We start from the raw sequence: 9,531 nt of genomic DNA, 5'->3' as shown, positions 1-9,531 counted from the left end.
ATGAGTCTCATAAATTTTTTTATCATAACAGTCTTTGCTAATGTATTCTATTTCTCTTAAAAATAAAATACAATGTCCTGGCACCGTGGACGGCACCTTGCATAATTAGTCACCACCTTCCCCTCTCCTCTTCCCTTTCAGACATTCTCCGTGTCGTCGCAGGCTTCTCTAGAATCTTCTTTCATCTCTAGAAAGTTCTCATAGGTGTCCCATCCCATAGGTCTCCCCCTCCTCAATCATAGTCTAGTCATGGTCTCCAATTATTCTCGTAATCTTCATATTTTTCCCTTGTCAATAAACTAGTGGTAATATTAGCCTTTGAATGTCCATATTCTGTTAATCTGACTTCTCAAAATACAGCAAATGATTTACCTGGATCACGGATATATTTCTGGTGTCTCACACCAATGACTTGTTCATAGTAGGAGCTCAGTAAATATTTGTTCATGGACTGGACAAAGACAGAAAGTAAATTCCAATTGTGGAGGAGCTGAGGAAATAAGTGGCAGGTCCTATTCAGAGCCAGACTGTCAGAGACGGGCTCAGGATGAGAACCTGGGTCCTCACCCACCCCGAGCGGGATTCAGGCTAGGCAGAAAGAGTCATGGGAACCAGGTGAGACCTCAGCTCTGGGCTGAGATGTCTCCAGGGGGCCTGGAGTTCTCCTGAGCCCCTGCCCTGGAGCAAAGCAGAGCCAGGCCCAGGGAGGGGTCATCCCCTTCCTGTGGGTCCACAGCTGTGGGAACCCGAATGGGCGGCAGCAGCCCCTGACTTACCACATCTTGTGCATCTCTCTGTCCTTCGGGCCCCGTGGTCTCCTCCATCTGCACAGCGGGAGCACTCGGAACAGGTGCCATGGTTTCTATCCTCTCTGCCTCGGTCAGCTGCGGAGAGCGGGAAGGGGCACAGCAGGAGGGGATGGGGAGTCTCCACACCTCCTTGTTCATGGGAACCTCAGGGCTCAGGCAGCTGGAGTGGACTGGGGCCCTGATGGGAAGAGAATCGGCTCAGACATCCGGGTGCAAATCTCTCATAGGGACTCTCTTCCAGGGCTGAGTCTGAGCCTGAGGACATGAGTGAAGTCAGGCCACCATGTCCTCCCTCTTACCTCAGCCCCTGAGCACTCAGGAGTGAGCCCAGCAATTCTGGGATGATAGTGACAAAACCAAGAGGGACCATGGGCTGAGCTGGGAGAATAAGGGTGGGGAAGGACTTTAAGCTCCAGACTCTGGTTTCCTTCCAGGGACCCTCACCAAACCCACCACCTGGGCCGAGCCAAGCTCTCTGATACCCAGGGGGATCCCTGTGACCATCTGATGTCAGCAGACCCTACAGGCACAGGAGTACCATCTGGACAGGGAAGAAAACACACCGGGACAGACAGAACCCACTGGAACCTGAGGACTAGGCCAGGTTCTCCATCACAAACATGATAGAGCAAAACTTAGGGCAATATCGCTGTTACTGTTGAAGACCCACATATTTATCAGAGTGCAGTGACCCCTGGAGCTGGTGGTGACAGGTGGAAAGACACTCAGGGGTCCCAGCCTTAGCTCAGGAAGGGGGTCTGCTCTCAGGGGTATCTCCTCTCTCACAGCCCCGCCCTGGGGGATATGAGGGAGGTGTGAGCCCCATTTAACATGCTGCCTCCTCCTCTCCTAGGAATCTACAGCAAACCCTCCCTCTCAGCCCTGCCGAGCCCTGTGGTGACCTTAGGAGGGAACATCACCCTCCAGTGTGGCTCATGGCTGGGATCTGACAGGTTCATTGTGACTAAGGAAGGAGAATGCAAACCCTCATGGATGCTGGACTCACAGTGACACTCTAGTGGGAAATACTGGGCCGTCTTCCCCGTGGACCCTGTGATCCCCTTCCACAGGTGGATGTTCACATGCTATGGCTGTAACAGGAACATCCCCCAGGAATGGTCACATCCCAGTGACCCCCTTGGAGCTCCTTGTCCCAGGTGAAGAAGTCTCATCCTTGCTCCATCCATGTTTTGAGTCACCAGACAGCTTATTGGGGTCTTTACTCCCAGGGGAGGCCCGGGTGGGACATGGAGGTCAAGGACCTCAGGGATCGTGGGACAATGGACACAAAGCTATAAACACAGTAACTCTAGAAATTCCAGCACAAGAGATGGGAGGTCTGGGGAAGAATCAGCCCCTGAAATCCTCAGCTCTTCTGTCTTCCAGGTGTGTCTAGAAAGCCCTTCCTCCTGACCCAGCAGGTCCATGCCGTGACCTCTGGACAGAGCCTGACCCTCCTATGTCATTGTGATGTCAGCTATGACAGACTCACTCTGATCAAGGAGGGAGGGCTTGCTTTCCACGGCACATTGTTAGGCAGCCACAGACTGGACTGTCTCAGACCGACTTCCCCTTGGCCTTGTGAGACCCTCCCCTGGGGGCAGGTACAAATGCTATGGTGGACACAATTTCTCCTCCGAGTGGTCAGCCCCCAGTGATGCCCCTGGACATCCTGGTGGCAGATGAGGGGCCAATGGGTCAGTCAGGAGCCCAGACTCTGCACAGGCTCTGATGGGGGAGCCCCAGGTGGTGACGTTGAGAAGAAAGGTGTGGGGGCTCCAGGGAGCGAAAGAGATATAGAGGCAAAGGATGGGCAGGGACAGACTCAAAGGAAGCAAGATGGACAGAGATGAGGGCCCTCAGAGAGAGGTCTGGGACTTTCAGTTCAGAACAAGGAGGATGGGCAGCCCCTTACCCACCCTTCCTCTCTCTAGGACAGCTCCCTGACACTCCCTCCCTCTCAGTGCAGATAGGCCTCACGGTGGCCTCAGGAGAGAAGGTGACCCTGCTGTGTCAGTCATGGAGCCCAAGGGAGAGTTTTCTTCTGTCCAAGGAGGGGGCAGCTGATTCCCCCTAAGTGTTAGATCAAAGTACGGAACCCAGGAGAACCAGGCCCAATTCCCCATGAGTGACCTCAGCCCACGGGGGGACCTACAGGTGCTACAGCTCAGACAGCACCCCCCCCCCACCTGTTGTCACATCCCAGTGACCCCCTTGAGCTCGTGCTCTCAGGTGAGGGCCTCTTGACCATGTCCTTTCTGAGTCAGTTAGCTCAAGGCCCTGTCCCCCAGAGAACTCTGGGCTGGGCTGGGAGTGAGGGGGCTCCGAGGGAGGGTCACCCAGAGGGTGACCTGACCCTAAGAGTGTAGGAGAGAAAAAGAGTCCTCCCATGCTGGCTCCTTCCTTCAACCCCATCAGCAGAACCCTCCTGGAGGATGGAGGGAGAGCCTTGGGGACCACAGGGCAGATGAAGGATAATTGTGTGAGCAGAGACGGGGTCTCTGGAGGAAACTCCAGCCCCTCATCCCCTCTTGTCCTTTCTCCCAGGACCCTCTGGGGACCCCACCTCCCCAGCCCCAGGGCTCAACTTAACATCTGGTGAGTCACAGGGGCCTCTCTCCGAGAGCTCACAGTTTCTCCAGGCCTGTCTCTCGAGACTCAGCTGACCTGACTCCTAGTTCCTCTCTCAGCACAGCTTGTCTCCAGGGGGCTGGGAGTCGGGCAGAGATGGGGGGTCCACAGGGCTCCAGGGCCATGAGGCTGGTGGATGGTGGGTGGGGTGGTCATGACAGAGGGAGACCATGGGTCCCAGCCTGGGGGAGGGGCAGCCAGACTGAAGTGGGGAGAAGCAGCCCCCTGACCTCCATCCTGATCCCCAGGGGGCTCTGAGGACCAACTGTTCCCCATGGAGTCAGGCACCCTGAGGGGTAAGTGAGGGTCTCTGCGGGAAGGTGGTGGGTGGTCCACGGAGAACAGAGGCTGAGTTATGCCATCCGGAGACTCTGATTTGTACACACCTTCCTCCATCTGGGCCTCAGTTTCTCCAAGTGTAAAGGAGAGAATCTTGGCCCGGAGCTTAGATTTCCTGTCAATTCCGACTATTACTCTGACCTCCTGGGAGAGGAAGCCTCACAGGGAAGTCCCCCAGGATGTGATTTTATGGGAGTCTGTCCCCTCTACATCAGTGATGGTCACATTGTACAGGGGAGGGAGGGACAGGACAAGGGTCCATGGTGTTCAGATCCTGTCCCTTCAGCTCAGGGTGCTCAGATGGAGCATTAAGTATAAGGAAGGCAGTCAGTCCCCTGGGCTCAGTTCTCAGCTCTACCATTTCAGGCTGGGTCGCCTGGGGCACATAACTTACCTGTTTGTGCCTCAGTTTCTTCACCTGTGAAATGGGTGGGTGGGAGTAACCATCCCCTTTTGCAGGATTGTTGTAAGTTAGAGGAGATGAATGCCCAGATCCCAGTACATTCCTGGCCCATAGTAGGTTAACAATTAAATGGCATCATTGGCTCATTCGTGAGGTCACTTGTGCCCAAGATCTCAAGTGGTACCTGCAGGCTCTGATCTGGGTCTTGGTGGCCTTCGTCCTGCTTCTCTCCCTCCTCCTCCTCCACCTCCTCCCCCAACTCCTGCATCAGGGCAAATGCAGGACATTGGCTGAATAGGGAACAGGGTGACCAGGGTCACAGGAGGAGGTGGGCTTAGTGCACCAGCCAGTGGGAAACCAAATAGATGGGAAGGCCAGCCTAGAAAAAGGCTTTCCCAGAACTTCAAATCAGAAAACTGAGAAAAAAACACTTAATCCAGCACATATGTACACATTTAAGGTATTCTTTCAGCTTTTCAATCTCATGAAATATTGAAATATGCACACAGTATGGGTTACGGTTTCCTTCTTTTCTCCCGAATCTCATGTGGAGGGCGAGTGGTCATAACCTCCCAGGGCTGAGACTCTGTCCATCTTGACCCAGCCCAGACACAGGCTGATCTCCAACTTCCTGCAGGGGCTGCAGACCCACAGCCCAAGGACAGAGACCTGTACATCCGGTCATTCCCGCCCTGAAGACCCCAGGCTCCCACCCCACACTCAGTCCCCTCTCTGCCCCTAACACTCCCGTCTCCTCCCCCAGCTCCAGCCCAGCTGCTGACACCCAGGAACAGACCCTCTGTGAGAGGAAGAGGAGGGGCCACCCAGGGGTGGGGACAGAGATTTCAGTGGGCCATGGGGTCATGGGTTGGGAGGGTCTCAGGATTTGGAGTGAGAAGGACTGACATCCGCTGAGTGACCTCGGGCCCATCTCCTCACCCCTGGACCTCAGTGGCCCATCTGGGAGCAGAGGGGCCTGCAGCCCTGAGAGACCTCAGAGAATCCTGACAAGAGACACACCCCCTGTTCTGCCCCAGCAGATGCTGCCGTGAAGGACACACAGCCTGAGGAGGGGGTGGAGTTGCACCATCAAGTGAGACCCCTGACCTGTCCAGGCCACCAGGGACCTTCCTGTAGTCAAACTTGATCCAATGGACACTTTGCTGACCTCACATCACCCAGCTCTCAGCAGCGTCCCACACTCACCTCTCCTCTCGGGTACCTGGGGTGTCCTGCTGTGACTTCACTCCTCCTGGTTTCTGTGGCCTCATGGCCCCTCCTATGTGGTTCCCTTTCCTGGTTCCTCGTCCTCTGTCTGACATTCTGATTGATGGCGTTCACCCCCAGGTCTCAACAGGATGCATGAATAAGTGAATCACCTGCAAGTCCACAGGATCCTTTTCATTAATTCACCCCACATTGTTCACAGGGAGCTCACTGTTTCCTCTGCTCCATTCAGGTGCTGCAGGTACAGCAGGGAGCAAACGTGTCTCCACACTCCTTGAGCTCTTCTCATGGGTGAGAGACAACATGCGGTTATGTGGGTAGTATCTTAGTGTGCAAAGTCTGTTAAGGAAAATAATGTAAAGAAAGAGGGGACAGTGTGTGTGTGGGGGGGGGGGAGGTGCAGAGGAAACAGCAGGTGCAAAGGCCCTGAGGCAGCAACATGCTTTTTCGGTAAGATGAGCTGTGTGGCTGGAGCCAAGTGAGCAAGACGTGGCATGTTAGGATAAGAATCAGAACTGTAGAAAGCATCCAAATGCTCCAAGGCTTAGGAAGTCCCTGAAATTTCCATCAGGAAAGTGATTTCACTCTGAAATAATGTGGACAAGTGACTGGAGGAGGTAACCAGTGGGATCAAGGAGACACATTTTCTGTCCATTTGTCTCCCTCCAGCAGCGTCCCCATGATGACGATCCCTAGAGAGTGATTTATGCCCTGCTGAACCACTCAAGATCAAGATTTAGGTGGAGAGTGGCCCCTCTCTTTGCCCCATGTCAGAGAAATCACTGGATGTGAAGGTCAGGCAGATGAACAGACAGGTGGGCTTTATCCTCACTTGGACCCCGGGCTACCCCCACCTCAGCTACATACCTATCCCCTACTCTCCCCTGGCTCCAGGCTGCTGCATCTCAAGCCCCCCAGGAAGTGACCTATGCCCAGCTGAACCGCCTGACCCTCAGACAGGAGACGACACCCCCTTCCTCCCAGTCAGAGGAGCCCCCAGCAGAGCCCAGCGTGTACGCTGCCCTGGTCATCCACTAGCCCAGGAAGGACCCGGACCCCACCTTCCAGGGAGGGAGACTGCAGGGACCCCAGAAGGCACAGGAGCTGCCCCCAGTGGACACTCAGCTAATGACCCCCAGCCAGCCTGAAATCGTAACGTGGACTAGGAGCTTCTGGGACTCACTGGGAGTCACCTGATTCTGCAGTGAAAGATAACTGATATCCCCACATTTCAGAAATAAAGCAACTTTTCAGTAATCCATGAGAGAAATGAGAAATCCAAAATAGAAGGAAGAGAAGGTTTCAAGTATGATGATAATGGAACTATTACATATCAAACCTATGAAATGGGCAAATTGAGAACCACGAATGGATATATTAGAAAAGAAAAGGTGAAAATAAATTATCTAAAGTATTTTATCAAGAATTTAGAAAAAGAATAGCAAATTTTTCCAAATGAAGGTAGAAGGAGGGAAATAATAATGATGACAGTAGCTACCAATGAGGACAGATAAAAAACAGAGAAAAATCAATAAAGCCAAAAAACTCGTTCTTGAAAACATTAATCACACTTACAAATTCCAGTCTCAACACTGAAGGAAGAAAGAGAGAAGGAACGCATTACATTATCGGGACAGTATCACAAATCCTACAGACTTTAAATACATAACGAACCATTATGAAAAATTTTATACCAATATATTAGAAAATGTAGATGAAATGGACAAAATTCCAAAAAGTACAATTTACCAAAATGATGGACATAAAAATAAATAGAAAATTTGAATTGTCCTATATAGTAAATATGTTGAACCTGTAATTAAAACTTGTCCCAAAAAGTGAACTCTGAGTCTTGAAAACTTCACTAGTGAATGTTTCCAAACATTTATGTATTTATGAAATACACACACACACACACCTGGACACAGACATACATACACAGACACACAACAAAATTCATACACACACACCCATACACACACACGCACATATACCAAACTTAAACGCTTTCCTCCGAAATTGAAGAAGAGAATATTCCTCCTGACACATTTTTTCAGGCTACAAAAAAATTGATAGTAAAACCTGACAAGGAAACTACAAAATGGGAAAATCACAGAAATCTCTTACAGGAACTTACGTGTGGATTCCTAAACAAAATACTCCCAAATGAGAGTCAGCGATATGTAAAATGGATTATATATCATGATGACCGTGCTAGTATGTTCTTTTCATAAATGCGTGGTTGGCTTCACATTCAAAAATCAATCAATGCAATTCAAAAACAAAAGAACAAATAGAAAAAAAGGATCACATCGACAGGTTCAAAGTTTATGAAAAATACATCACCATTTATAATGAAAAAAAAAACCCACTCCTCAGAAATAAAAGGGAGTTTTCTGTCATTTATCATAGGAACCTTAAAAATCTACAATAAAAAATAATTTCTAAAAGTAAAAATTTGAAATCTTTCTGCCTGTGACGGAGAATGAGACAAGAATGTTCACTATGACTACTTTTATCCAGCAGGGCACTGAAAGAACCAACCAATTACATAAAGAAAAATAACATCATAAGCACTGAGGGGATGGAGTGAAACTGTAATACTCACAGATTACAAAATTCTGTGGATAGAAATCCCCAAATAATACATAGATCTATTCTTCTTGATCCAGTGTCACTGGATACATCATCAATATATAAAAATCACCTGCATGTCAGACTTCCAATTTTGGACCAAGGGGAAGTAGAAGTTTGTCTCCCTAACCCCCCATAAGACACAGTAAATCTCCTGCACCTTGTATAAACAACAAATTTGAGAATTCTCCAAACAGTGGAGAGAAAGCAGCAGATGGGCTAAGACCGTTGGGAGCCCAGGAGTGACACAGTGGGTGTCAAGGGAGCCACGTGGGGGACCGGGACTGTACCTTCCTCCTGGCGGTAATGAATCAGTACCCCAGCCACGCTTCAGAAAAGCCTTTTGTAACAGAAGAGTTAAATGAGATCCAGACTCTCACAACATAACACCCAAAACGTCCAGTTCATAACAAGAACCAGGAAAATCTCACCTTGAATAAGAAAAGACCACTGTCAACAGATGCTGACGCCGAGATGACAAAGAGGTTGGAATTATCTGATAAGGACTGTAAAACAGCCATAATAAAAATGCTTTGAAGAGCAATTACACACATGCTTAAAGTAAATCTGAAAAAAGAAAAAAAGGAAATTCTTGGAGAGTGATGGCCGCAATCTGGGTGTGTGAGCTGTTATCTTTGAACTACCACTAAATGGATATTCTTTGACCAATGGAGGAAACCCACACAGCACAATAGGACACCTGAGAGACTCACGCAGCTACAAATCTGAAGGCGGATGGACGGGCTCTCCGGGAAGAGGTGGAGATGGGCGAGGACGCCCCTGCCCTTTCCCCACAGCCCTGTGCACGTGCACAAATGCTTTCCTGCTTGGTGCGGGCGCCATGAGTACCGCAGCATCCCGAGCGTGGGAAGACCTCTCAGAGTGACTGTAGGAAGAAGCAATGGCAGCACTTAGCCCGCTAGTGATTGATTTCCCAGTGGTGGGGGAGCCCACCACGCCACTGTGGCCCCAAGCAGAGGCACAAGCCTGGTCCCTCGGAGAAGCCATGCCCATCAAGCACAGTGGCCAGGCCAGCCACAAAGGAGGCGATGGCAGATCTATGCGCCCAGGCAACTGCATTCCCGGCTGGGTGCTCAGAACAACTGTAGGAAGAGACAGAGGCAGCCTGCTCATGATTGCTTTCCCAGGGGCAGGAGAGCCCACCATGTCATTGTGGCCCCAAGGCCTGGCCCAGGCTTGGACCGTGCGAGGAAGCCCCGCCCACCAAGCACAGTCGCCACCTGCGCCCAAACGCAATGCTGGGGAGCACAAGCGCCCATAGTACTCCCACAACTTCCCGCAGACGGGGTGAGATCAGAAACACAGCGCCTGCTTCCCCCTAGTGGTAGCACGTGGAATCTGCAACCTAATACAACCACAACGTGCCGGCGAAAGATTTGCTGGTTAAACACCGTCAGAACCTATAGCAACAGTTCAGAACAGAAGGACAAAAACAATTCTCCAGAAACCAACCCTGAAGACACCGAA

At 50.8% G+C, this 9,531-nt stretch overlaps 2 pseudogenes; both read left to right on the top strand.

Annotated features, from left to right (window-relative positions):
- The first annotated feature begins 1,072 nt into the window (after nt 1–1,072).
- Nucleotides 1,073–2,132, top strand: LOC139073697 (leukocyte immunoglobulin-like receptor subfamily A member 5; annotated as a pseudogene).
- A 7-nt stretch (nt 2,133–2,139) lies between these two features.
- LOC103554731 (leukocyte immunoglobulin-like receptor subfamily B member 2) lies at nt 2,140–6,794 on the top strand (annotated as a pseudogene).
- Nucleotides 6,795–9,531: the final 2,737 nt, after the last annotated feature.

The sequence above is a fragment of the Equus przewalskii genome, chromosome 9, assembly GCF_037783145.1.
Source record: "Equus przewalskii isolate Varuska chromosome 9, EquPr2, whole genome shotgun sequence".
Taxonomy (NCBI): Eukaryota; Metazoa; Chordata; class Mammalia; order Perissodactyla; family Equidae; genus Equus; species Equus przewalskii.
The sequence above is the reverse complement of the archived record's forward strand: the minus strand, read 5'-3'. Positions and strand labels throughout refer to the sequence as shown.